This window comes from Cynocephalus volans, chromosome X (genome assembly GCF_027409185.1).
Source record: "Cynocephalus volans isolate mCynVol1 chromosome X, mCynVol1.pri, whole genome shotgun sequence".
Lineage (NCBI taxonomy): Eukaryota > Metazoa > Chordata > Mammalia > Dermoptera > Cynocephalidae > Cynocephalus > Cynocephalus volans.
This window is the reverse complement of record NC_084478.1, coordinates 102,483,064-102,496,034: the sequence shown is the minus strand read 5'-3', so window position 1 is coordinate 102,496,034 and position 12,971 is coordinate 102,483,064.

Genomic DNA, 12,971 nt, shown 5'->3' with positions numbered 1-12,971 from the left:
ACAGTGTTTTCTACATAGTAGGCACTTAAATAACATTTAATAGGTAATATGAGAATTTCTCTAAGGCAGGGTTTCTCAAGCTTGGTACTACTGACATTTTGAGCCAGATAATTATTGGTTATGGTGGGCTGTCCTGTGCACTGTAGGGTGTTTAGCAGCATCCCTGACTTCTACCTACTAGTTGCCAGTAGCACAGCCTTCCCAGTAGTGACAACCAAATATGTCTCCAAACATTGCCAAATGTCTGGGGATGGGGGCAAAGTCAACTCCACCCTATTAAGAACAACAGATCTAAACAAATAGAGTTGATCAACAAGTTATAATATAATTATTTTATCAACTTCATAGTTCACAGTTCGAGGCACCATATTGATCCAGTAGGTGACAGATCACTTTCTGTGGAAGGGACTGACTTGTGATTTCGGTTAATGGGCATTCCCCACTCAACTTCAACTAGGAGTTAATCATCCTCCAGGAGTCCAGAAGCTATGATTGAAAAGGTAAGTTCTGGGCCGACCCCGTGGCACACTCGGGAGACTGCGGCACTGGGAGCACAGCGATGCCGCGGGTTCGGATCCTATATAGGAATGGCTGGTGCACTCACTGGCTGAGCACCGCTCACGAAAAAGACAAAAAAAAAAAAGGTAAGTTAAGGCATTCACCAATCTGTATACACCTCAAAATATCCTCTATTGGGTTAAAGCAGATCTAGACACTTGCTAGGCAAAAACATGGCTTCTTCACAGTCACAAACAAACTAGACTAAGCCAACAGACCCAACAATAGCAACAATAATAAACAGCAACAACAAAACCACCTCTATCTCAGAAACATGCTTCTTAGGCAAAATTAAAATAACTTTAATGTCAAAACATTTACTTCAGCAATGGGAGTATTTATTAATCTTTCACTATATCAGAGAAATTACCAAAGTGCTGTGGTGGAATGTAACGATGCAACTTAAATCTCAGAAATCCTAAAGCTTGGGAAAACCCTGGAATTCCCTATCCCTAAAATTTCATCCAGTGGCTGCTACATAAGGTAGTATATGGGTAGATTAATATATAGCCCTAGATACTGAAATGCATTTTTAAGACTTGGTCATGACAAAGTGAGAAAGTATGATATCCTATATTTTCTGTTTTAAGCAAACATGCAACAAAAAGCAGCTTCTCTTCTCAATCCAGTCAGTGCACACTGCTAGCATGATACATATACTATTTTATTATAAAATCTTATAAATATAATGCAACTATTCTATTTAAGATGCTTGTCTAAAAAGCCGATGAGAACATTTTTAATTCTCATAGGATTTTCACCATCCCTAGTTTTATATAATAAAAGATTTCATTGCTGAGATAGAAATGTTAAACCCACAGTTAAGCTGTTTGCCTACAAAATTTAGTGCTTCTGTGTGCAAGAGTCCTTGATGATTAGGATTTCAAGGTCATATTGCAAAAGAGCAATTTGGGGGAGAAAATTATTCTGGTCTTTTTCAAAGCTTCACTTATTCACTACCATAAAATACATTTTCATAGTTTATCATTAATCTTTATTGGCTGCAGTAAACTAACAGAACATTTGGTGTCACATGTTATGCTCTGTATGTGAGGATTTAAAAAAAAAGAATATGGGAATGTCGCAATTTATGTGTTATTTGACTAAATTATGAGCATAATGATGCTGTTTTCATATACGTTCATCAAGAGGTCTGCAAAATTAAAAATCATTTTAAGTAAGTTTCATTGTTTACCTACTCCATATGACACATATGTGCTTAAAATACAAAATCAGTCATGCATCTTTCTCTGAGTAATACATGGTTATCGTGAAGATGTGCAAACGTGGATAGAATGCCTTTAGGAAATAAAGACATTCTGAATGTAAAAATCACTGTGACTATGGAATGTGAAAAATCAACCTACGTATTGAGTTATATTCTCATGACCTGTAGCATATTAGAAGCAGAGTTGGCATTTCAAGTCATGCTTAGAAAATATCCTCCTTAAAACACTATGGAGGAAAATAGTTCATTTTGCTCCTGTGAAATATGGCAACTGCTTATATTTAATAGCATAGAGATTTCTACAATTTGTCAACTCAGGGATGTGCAAACAATTTTAAACTGAGAGCTAGTGCATTTTATGTTACCATTTTTCAGTTCTGCTCTCCTTTTTGTGATGTTTACTTTCAGTGTACAGTTGGACATATACCTTCACAAAATCCAGCTAAATCTGAACAATGCTAATCATCTGAATGAAAATCAATAAAAGCTAATACAAAATTCATCTTCTGCATATATATATGTATGTATATGTGCAACCATACACATCTTAATGGTTAAAAATCATGGAATGACAGAATGTCAGACTTGAAAGGTTGCCTAGGGGACATTTAGGCCAACCAGCTCATTTTGCAGATAGAGAAACTGAGGCCAGTATGAAAAATAATGGTATATCCTAACCCAATTTTCAACCTGACATTGTGCAGAAGTAACCCTTACAAACAGACCATTAAAGAATCAAAGGACAAAGTTCCAACATTGCAGTACTACCCAAATCTTTAAAGAGTGGACATTTTCAAGTGATGTTACAGGGAGCACTGGAGAGAGAAGGTTTGCTTGATGTGACATTTTCACTTTGCTTCCCTTCTGGAAGCCAGGCCGATCTACCCTCTGGGGTTTACTTGGGGTTGTAGACGTAAGTGCAAAATGAGAATAAGAGTGTTAAGCTTCATGGTAAAGGGATGCAGCAAAAGGAGCAATAGACCATGACATGGCACTTATTATTAATGCATAGATACACACAAAATGTTTAAAGGAGGCACTTGATAGAAAGCATCAGAAAAGTGGAAAAAAGTAGAGAAAGAAGAAAAAAATGATTTTATAAAAATTGATAGCAAGTGCTACCAACCCAAGTAATAATACAACTTGCTTTATTTCTAGATACCTGAGGAGGGAATCAAAGCAGTTTACAAAACATTGGGCAGAGACACTACTAGGGAGAATAGCTAGCAAGCTTAGTGGACCCAGACTACTATAAGATTTAAAAACAGAATTGTCAAAACCAAGGGAGCAGAAAAAACAGACCTGACTCCGGTGGGCTCTTAAAGTCATCTGGTAACTATTCTAGTGCTCACACAGGAACCAACAATCCACAATTGCCTCATGTGTACTGTGGTCTACTCAGAGTTCTCCAGAAAAACAAACCCAATGGGATGTGCATACATATAGAAAGATATTTATTATAAGGAACTGGCTGATGCAATTATGGAGGTAGCCAAGTCCAAAATCTGCAGGGTGGGCCAAGAGGCAGGAGACCCAGAAGATCTGATGTTCCAGTTCCAGTCTAAAGGTTACCTGCTGCAGATTCAGGAACAGCCCATGTGGCAGATGAAGTCTGAAGTCAGTCTGCTGAAGGATTCTTTCTTGCTCTAGGAAGGACAGTCTTTTTTGTTCTATTCAGATCTTCAATGATTGGAAAAGGCCCACCTACATTATGGAAAAACAATCTGCTTTACTCACAGTTCACCAATTTAAATGTTAATATAATACTAAACACCCTCACAGAAACACCCAGAATAATATTTGACCAAATATCTGGTCAACCTGGAACCTAGCCAAGTTGACCATCACAGTAGGGTTATATGAGGATAGAACTAACTGTTTCCAAATAATTGCCTGCATGTGTCTGTGACCTTAGGTTGTGATTAACCTCTGTTTACTCCACTCTGAGATGAATAACCATACTAGAATCCCTCTTAAAGCTCATGAGTAATGCCCAGATCCTTTCAATAGCTAAAGATGAAGCTAAAGGAAGGAAAATGGATTTTTTAAACATGAAAAATAATAAGCAATCTTTTTAATGGAAATTTAGAGGTGGAATAAGCTTGATGAGGCATGAAGACTTAATGCAATAAATACAGAGCTCTAAATTTTGCTTCTTTAGCAGCTTTTCCACATTGAATGCAATTGCTAATCTGATTTTGCTAGTCTTGCTATGACTTGTTTGAGATGCTTGATTTAGCTGTGAAGCATTTGCCTTCTTCTCTGCAGTACTTCCCCTGTGGCTGTCTCTGGGTTTTTCTCAACTACAGGATTAAACCATTTGAGCTTGGCTTATACAAAATGTCACTCATCAATAAAGTCCTTTTATTGCTTTGTTTATTCCTTCATTTGTGAAATTGAGGTAATTGTGTGCATTCTCATATGGCTGTTAATTAATTATTGCATAGATATATGTAGCTTCAGAGGATATATTTGTGATATATTTTATTAAAAGAGGGATGAACTGAAAACATTATAAACATATGCAATTTTGTTCTTGGAAACAGAATTTTAATCATATTTTAAAAAACAAATTATTTTCTTGAGGGCAAGCTTTCCATTGTTTAGACTTTAGGCCTTCAGTTTCTATTGCTTAAAAATGATCTTTTATATCCACAATTATATTGTTTACACTTTTGTCACAAATTAGATATCTGTTTAGTCACTAAATAAAATTGAATGTACTAAAAATTTAAATCTCATTATTTAGCACTAAAAGTAATTTTGCAATATGATATTTTTGGTATTTCAGTTAAAAAACCAACTTGGACAGTATGTAAATGGTTCTTACCTTATATAGGCACCCAGTCTATAACAAATTCTTGGTTAACAAAGTTTTGATTTAATTGTCAACTACTTGATTGATCAGTCTCCTGCTAATCGTGTGACATTAAAAACATTTGATAATACAGTGCAAATATAATGAAAGTTGGCTGCACAGTGAGGCTACAAATCTTGCAAAAGATGCACACATTTTATGAAAGTCATGTTGAAGACCATGTGAATGTTATTGGGAAGCTATTAGCAAACGAGGACAAATGAAGACCTGACCGAGTTAGAAGAGCAAATCTAAGGGATATGACCAATAAGTGCTGCAAAAAAAGTGTTTCGGCTTCAAAGGATTGAGTTCCTTGGGAAATCGTATGTAGCATTAAATAATTTTGCACAAATATATTCTTTCTGTTTTTTTGTTTGAAAGTGAAATAAAGGTAAAAGCTGAAACATATTAGGTTATCAGAAAATATTGTCTGAAAAATTACACTGAAAATAAACAAAATTATAAACCCATTTTGCCAAAGGTAATGTTAAGTAAACTTATTTCTATAATTTTAATTTTTCTATCGTTCTGACACATACCAGCTGATTGTCAACCCTGGGCAAAGGGCATATTACAAAAAGGAGAAGCTTGAAATAGTTCTTCTGCTTTCTCTTAAGTGAGATCACTGTTTACAACTCATTTTTGTGTGTGAAAAGGATAATCAGCTTTAACATTCCTCACTATGTATTGTCATAAATGAAAAAAAAAAAAACAAAAAACAGAGCAGATATTACAACCTAGATATTGTTTTTGAAAGCATGCTAAACTTTAAGGAGTTTCTTGTGCTTTGTCAATTTTAAAACCAGATCTTGAATATGATTTCAGCCCTTTTTTCTGTGTATCATCCTCTAAGAATGTCTCTTAAAAATGCTGACCATACTGTTAAATGATTTTTAAAAAGAACATGTTACAAAATACAAAATATCATTTGATCTTCTTTTCTTGCTGATGCTTTTTAAATGTGCATTTATAAGATACAGCTGTTTGTAAATAATAATTAGCTTTGGTAGAGGTACAGGCTTTTATGTTTCTCTATATATTCATAATATTCTACAATGGACTTATTTTTATTATCAGAAATAAACATTTTTTTATCTGTTTTTTTTCTTTTGTCACTTGTACTTTTGGTGTCATAACTAAGAACTCATCACTTGAACTAAAGCCAGGAAGATTTATTCCTTTATAACTTAGAAATTATAAAACTTCTCAGTGTCTTATAGTTCTTAGCTTTTACATTTATGTCTTTGATCCAAGAAGTAAATAGTTTTAATAACCTAGTTAGAAATATCTTATTGGAGAAACTGTAGGGACATGTTGCTTTAAATTTATTTATGTCTGTGTGTATCTCTCTGTCATGTATGAGTGTATCAAACGTCTGTGTGTGTGTGTGTGTGTGTGTGTGTGTGTGTGTGTGTGTGTGAGAGAGAGAGAGAGAGAGAGAGAGAGAGAGAGTCTGTGTGTGTATGAAGATTTCCCAGTCCTCAGTTTATCTGTATCTTCATTCCATTGGGAGGGGAGTGGAAGAATAGGATGGGAAGCATCCCTGGGGCTGCTTTGAATCTTCTCAGAACTAGAAGGACAGAGACCCATTGAAAAGAAAATGAATATTTCCCTTCTTTTACTGCAAGAGCACGGGGGAAAATGACATTTTTAAAAGTCTGATTTATAGTAGGAGTGTTGTTGTGAACAAGATCTTATGAATTGATGGTTGAAAAGGAGACACACCATAGCTTTTGGGTACAACAAAATGAAAGGAATTTTTTCTAATTGAATACGGTGATATAGGATAGAAGAGAAACTTGATTTTAACAGCTCTTTTACAATAATCATGTTACATGATAGGCTTCTAATACTTTGCACTTTGCAGATTGTTAGGGTATTCCTGTGTATATTATGGTGACTAAGTCTAGCTCATGAAGCATAACAGAATTATGGTCATATGTATTTTGTTGTGAGATTTCCCCCAGGTAACTCTATAATTAATAGGTCAGCAAGTTAAGCTGTGAAGATTGCTGAGTATCTAGAAGCCATTTGTAACTTGATCTTATGTTCTCTACTCACAGGTAGTTGAGTTCCCACTAACGTCTGATTGGAATTGAAATTTTGAATTGGATTAAAAAAAAGGTAGACGATTCAGTGAATTGATATACAAAAGAAATAACCTGAAATTCAGGAAACTGTTTCTATAAGTTTTACTATATGAATCTGATTTGGCTTTGTGGCTGCACTCTTCTCATTGTAATGCTGTTATTCATCTGTTGCCTTAACACCCCACCATTAAGTCGGAAAATAACCACGAAGCTCTTGCAATCTGGAACTGTTAATTTTAAGATCAAATTTGACTTTACTGTGGGTGAAAAGCTTTCCTTCTTTTCCATGTTAAAAAATACCCTCTATACATGTGAAAGTAGCAGGGGATTAAGGCAGACATGAGTTAGAACGAACTACTTCAAGGAGGATCTAGGACTTGATGGATGAATGGAATTTGGATATCAGTAGGAAAAATAGTTAAAGAGATACTGAGAGGACACAAAACCATATCAAAAAAGAAGCACATTTTGAATGTTCTCACTACAAAAAACGATAAGTATTTATGGTAATGAATATGTTAATTAGTTTGATTCATTCATTCCACACTGTATTCATAAATTATCACTTTGTACCCTATAAATATATACAATTATAATTTTTCAATTTACAATAAAATAAAAGAAGCAGTTGCTGGAACAAGAGATATGTGGTCTACAGCAGAGATTACTCAGGAGAGGTGTGATAGCTATCTTAAAATATTTTGAAATCTGTTATGTAGACGAGGCATTAAAAGTGTTCACCCTGTCCCCAGTGAATTAAACTTAGGTCAATGATGGGCATGTCAGTCAGAGAAACCAGGGCTTGCATTCCAGTATGGCTACTAGATGTGCAACATTGGGCTACTTAAGTCTTCTGTCCTCAGTTTTCTCATCTTTAAAATGAGGAAATTTATAATACCCACCACATAGGCTTGTTGGCTTGTTTTGAGGAATAAAAGAGATCATGTATATAATTTTATTTGCATAGTGTCTCAAAAATTGTAAATGCTTAATAAATATTAAATTATAATATTATAATATAATTATAGAGGAGAGTAGAGAAGAGTGAGGACAAGAAGGTGGAACTGAAAACCCTTACCATTAGCCAGATACTGCTTGACTGTGGGTAAACAAAGCAAACATGACCTCTGCTTCCACAGAGCTAATAGTCTACTAGAGGAAGAGAGACAGAAAAACAGAGAAACAAATAAAAATATACTGCTACAAATTGAAGTGGCATGAAATTAAATAATAGTTTGATATAAGAAAAAATAAAATAAATAACAAGACAGTGTAGTTTAGGCAATTAGGTAAACCTCTGTGAAGATGGTATTTAAGATGAAACCAGAAAGACGAGGCGTCAGCTCTGCACAAACAAAGGTTTGGGGGAGGAGGAAGGGTAGCACCAAAGCCAAAAAGAACAGTATCTACAAAGACCTACACAGGGAATATGGCTTGTGTGTTGCTGCAATGGAAAGAAGGCCTCTGTGGCTAGGGAGCAAAAAGCAAAGAAGAGCATGGCAAGAGATGATGTGGTAGAAGTAAGCAAAAGTCAGATCATGCGGTGCCTTGTAGGCTACGATGCAGATTTTGGAATTTGTTCTAGATGTTATAGATAGCCACTGAAGAGTTTTCAACAGGATAAACAGAATGAGAAGAGAGTGAAGTCATGAAAGCTGTGTGAGAAGTTGTCAAAGTCTAGGTGTAAAGGCGAGAGCGCCTTCAGTTGAACTGGCAATGATTCCAGCTACCATTCATGAACTCCACCTCTATGCCAAGAACTGTGTGTGTGTGTGTGTGTGTGTGTGTGTGTGTGTGTGTGTGTGTTATGTGTGTTTTATTTCTTATTATGCTGTTAAGTAATGTCATTAATCTCATTTGGCAATGAAAAAATAGATTTGTGATTACAACCAGCGAACATTGGTAAAACAAGGCTCACGGGGCTTAAGTAAACTGCCATGTCAGTAAGTGGCAGAGAGTAGGATTCCAACCAAGGAATTTTTGACTCCAAATTTATTTCATTTCCTTAAACATGCTACTACACATGTGCTTATAGAATAGCCCCCTCTTACATCCTTACCCTGTCATAGGGGAGAGTAAGAAAATAGATGAAGAACACTGAAGAACACTTAGAAAACATCATTAATAACTGCAGAATAGACAGAAGCCATTAAAATGTATGCACATGTGAGTCCAGTTTATGGAATATTTGCAGTTCAACCCATAATTGCTCCCCAAAGAATAACTCTCTTTCATTGTACCCAAATAGGAATAACACTACTTACACATGTTAGGACGGTGGTGAGGACAGGTGCTGCATGCCTGCAGAGACCCCACTAATGTTATTTTCTTCAGCCATCTCAGGGAAGGGGAAAGGAATGCTTAGCCAAAGATGTGCTTGATGACTCTCTCCATTAAACTTGTTCAAAAATAACTCTCCTTCACATTCTACTAATTAGAGACTCATTTGGGTTAACAAGCTCCTTTTATAAAATGCAAATAGGGGGTTGTGCCTCATTCATACCTTAATCAATTGCAATACCTCACTGAGCACTTTGTAGCTCTGAAAAAAATGGGATCTCTGATTAGGATGGAAAAAATGGTGGGGGCATTTTTTATGTGGGGGTAAGGGGTGAGGGTGAAGGGAAGCAGGGGAGGCCCAGAGGACAGCTAGAAAGCAGCATACAGGCACTGAAGTATCAGATTGAGGGTACAGGAGAGCCACACAGGAGGTGGGAGTGACAAAGACAAATTTTGTCAGTTTGCAGTGTCAACAATCTGCATGTCATTGAAACGCTGTTGTAGTTTGGAGAAGATCAAATTAAGAATGCTGAAGAAATTTTTGAAGTCTTTAAATCTCAGCTTTCTTTCCAGCCTAAGAGGCATCCATCTAGACTTTCCATTTTGGTTTCTCCATTTAGTCTACTCCTACTAAACCTAACTAGCAGACAGGTAATAGTGTTACCTATCTATTTGTGCCACAACCTACTTTGGGAGGAGAAGAGAGCAAGAGAAAAAAAGAGATCAAAGAGAAAAGGTAGACACATATATGCATCCCTCATCTCCTCTCTCTTTAGTTCAGGCACTACGTCTCAGTGCATCCTCAGCGGAATATTCTTCCTGGGATTTGTAACATAATCCCCTGAAATACAGAGAAAACAGTTTATTAAACTGCGTATTTAAGTGCTGAAGAAACACGAAGGGCAGGAATGTTTGGAATGTGTGGGTGTTGAAAGTTTCACTGATAAAGAGCCTCTACAAGGCTCTATACAATTGCACATAAATCTTGATAAACATGAACTAGTTAAGAGGACATAGATTCGCAGGCAGGGTATCCTAAATCAGGAGAACCACATGAGCAAATGCAGATTTGAGTGTTCTCATAAACTACCTGTGTAAGTGCCAATGAAATCACATATCTACATTAAAGGGATTATATGAGTGGCAAAGAAATTTTAAAATAATGGAGAGGCAACTGTGGCAGAACAGAAAGACCTTGGACGTCAGGCTGTGGAATTTCCATTTGACAGTATAGGTAAGAGGGAATCAGTATAGATTCTTAAATCAAGATGAGGAAGAGCAATGTGCTGAAGAAGGTAGAGGCTGGAGTTAATCCAGCCATGAAAGATAGGATTACCATGGTAAATGTAGAAATGTAAAGTATGGAGTGATCTTAAGAGATACTGTAAAGAGAAAAATTCAGGTGAAAAAATTTAAAAAGTGGATTTGTTGTGGTTTAGGAAAAGGAGAGAAAAATTTGTAAAAGAAATCCTCCCAGATTGTGAGCCTGAGAAAGAGAAAAGAATGCAACGCTAGTATATGAAGTAAAGAACCTGACTAGGGTTCTCTCCTGTTTAGGACGACACATGCATTGTTCTGGCGTCAAAAGACAAAAGCAGTGAGATAAATTGAGCAGCAGGATATAAAGAAACACAAAGAGGGTGGGAAAACAGGACTAGAAAAGGAAATTTGAGGGTTGTACTGGATAGAGGGCTGCTGAGAGGATAAACTTGGTTATGTTCTTCCATTTCATTACTCTGTGTTCCCTTAGTACTGATGTTAAGTTTGATGTGACTTCTTTGCTCTTGTAGATATATTGCTTTATCTGGTGTAATTTCATTATATTTGTTCCCAAAATAGTATGTAAACTTTCTAGAACATGGGGATGTATTCTGTTTTGGAATTTCTTTGGTGGTTACAGTGATGATGTATGCATATAAACCACTTAGGATGGAGATCTGCTCAGTCAGGTGCTAAATTGAGGCTTTTAATTAAAAATTTATTACTGAGTCTTTCAGATTAGAAATGACTTCAATGTTCAAATAAGTGCATGGCTGTTTCACTTTTATCCTTAAGATAATGAAAACCCTTGACTGTATTTTTTTAGTCGTAAGTGATTTCACTCATTCAGCTGTTTAGAAAACTCCAAAGTTTGAAGTTATTAGCCATCACAAAATAAACTCATCACTTGACCTGTACAATTCACTCTTCTGTTGCTCAGCAGGGTATCCATATTGCTAACATATGGACCCTTTAATCACCATCTCCACTATGCTGGAATACAACTTATGGAAGAGATGTTGGTGTCCTGGGGTAATGAATGGTGAAACAATCACAGTAGGAGTTTTGTTTTGTTTTGTGTTTTTGTTCACAGCACTGGTCTTATTCTCTTCATTAATTAGCAACATTTAACATTCTACAAACATCTGTGGCAATGCTAGTTGTTCTTCTCTTTGAAATCACTCTATTTAGAACATACGAGAGCATCTCATCCTAGAAGTCGGGCATACTAGCTCTTTTAGGCACTAAATAGAAAAGAAGAAAATGAGCTGTCTGTTTAGACAACTAAATATTAGTGAATAAATGCTCCTTTATAAGGTTTAGAGCATTATTTTAGCATGGATTTGGATGGCATCTTTAAGGTCGATATCTGAACCTTAATCTGAAAATATAATGAAGGTAGAGATTTCTCAGGGAATTTGTGATTGCTATAACACAATTTTCAGAGCTAATTGGAGGCCTTCCATTTTTCATGATTAATTTGCATGACCATAATTTGAAATGAAAAATAGAATGATATTGTTGCTTGCTATTTTTCACATAATGATAATGTAATCTACTTCTTAAGCTGTGGATCCATCAGTTGAAATCATTACTTCTATTTCAGATTGGAGTTTTTAGTGTAATTCTTTCTCAAAAGTTATTACTTAGTTTTGTTTTTGTACAAAATGTAAAGAAATAAAATAGTTACTAGAATGGAGTTGAATACCCTTTTGAGGTTTGGCTGGTTGATCTGGTTTTGGCAACTAATATCATATTCAGAAGAGAGAATGATTTTGCTGACTTTGAATTATAATATATAAAATTACTTGATGCAGATACGATATACAATAAGTAAATTTATTATTGAAGAGTTTGCCATTTTCCTACCTATTCAAAAATAGCTGACTATATATCATAGTCCAAATAAACCACCACAGAATTGGATATAACTAAAATATTTTATAAGTTTAATTTCTACTCTGAAAATTACAAAAGAAAATATTTATAAGCCAGTGTTCATGTTTTATTTTCATTAGGGTCATATAAAGGCATGATATTAAGTGGGAACACATGTTTGGGTCACATCATTTTTAAGTTTGCTCTTCTCTTAACATATAATTCTGAATTCACTATGCCCCTTTGAAATAAAGAAATATAGCTCACCATAGCCAAATCATTTTTTATTTGGCGAAAAATGTGTTTTGGGGGAACAGATATGTTTTTGCTTTTCTTATTTTCTGAAGTTTATGGCAAATATAGAAAATTGCCCTGAAATTTAGTCAGTAGTTCATAACTATTGTTTCCTTACCCACATGCATTTTCATAAGAAACATTGTGTGCATCACTGTGATAATACAAAGTAATTCTCACTGTATTAAATAATTCATTGCTCAATTCACTGCATAAATTAAAAGCTGACATTCTATTTTATAATAAGCTCACAGCTTGAACAAAAAAAAATTGTGAGAGGAAGAACATTTAAATGAAAGCAAAGAATGAACAAGAATGGAATAGGAAGAAATTACTTTTTAAAAAAGTAGTTCGTACAAATGCTGCCATTTGTAGTTCATTTCATCAAAATAACAAATCGCAACCATCATTTCTGTATTCAAATGGTAGCTAAAGAATAAGCATAATTTTAACTGCATTTAAGAAAGGTTAAACTTCCTTATTGTTAACGAAGGAAATACTGGATTCTATCTTTTCAGAATAGCAG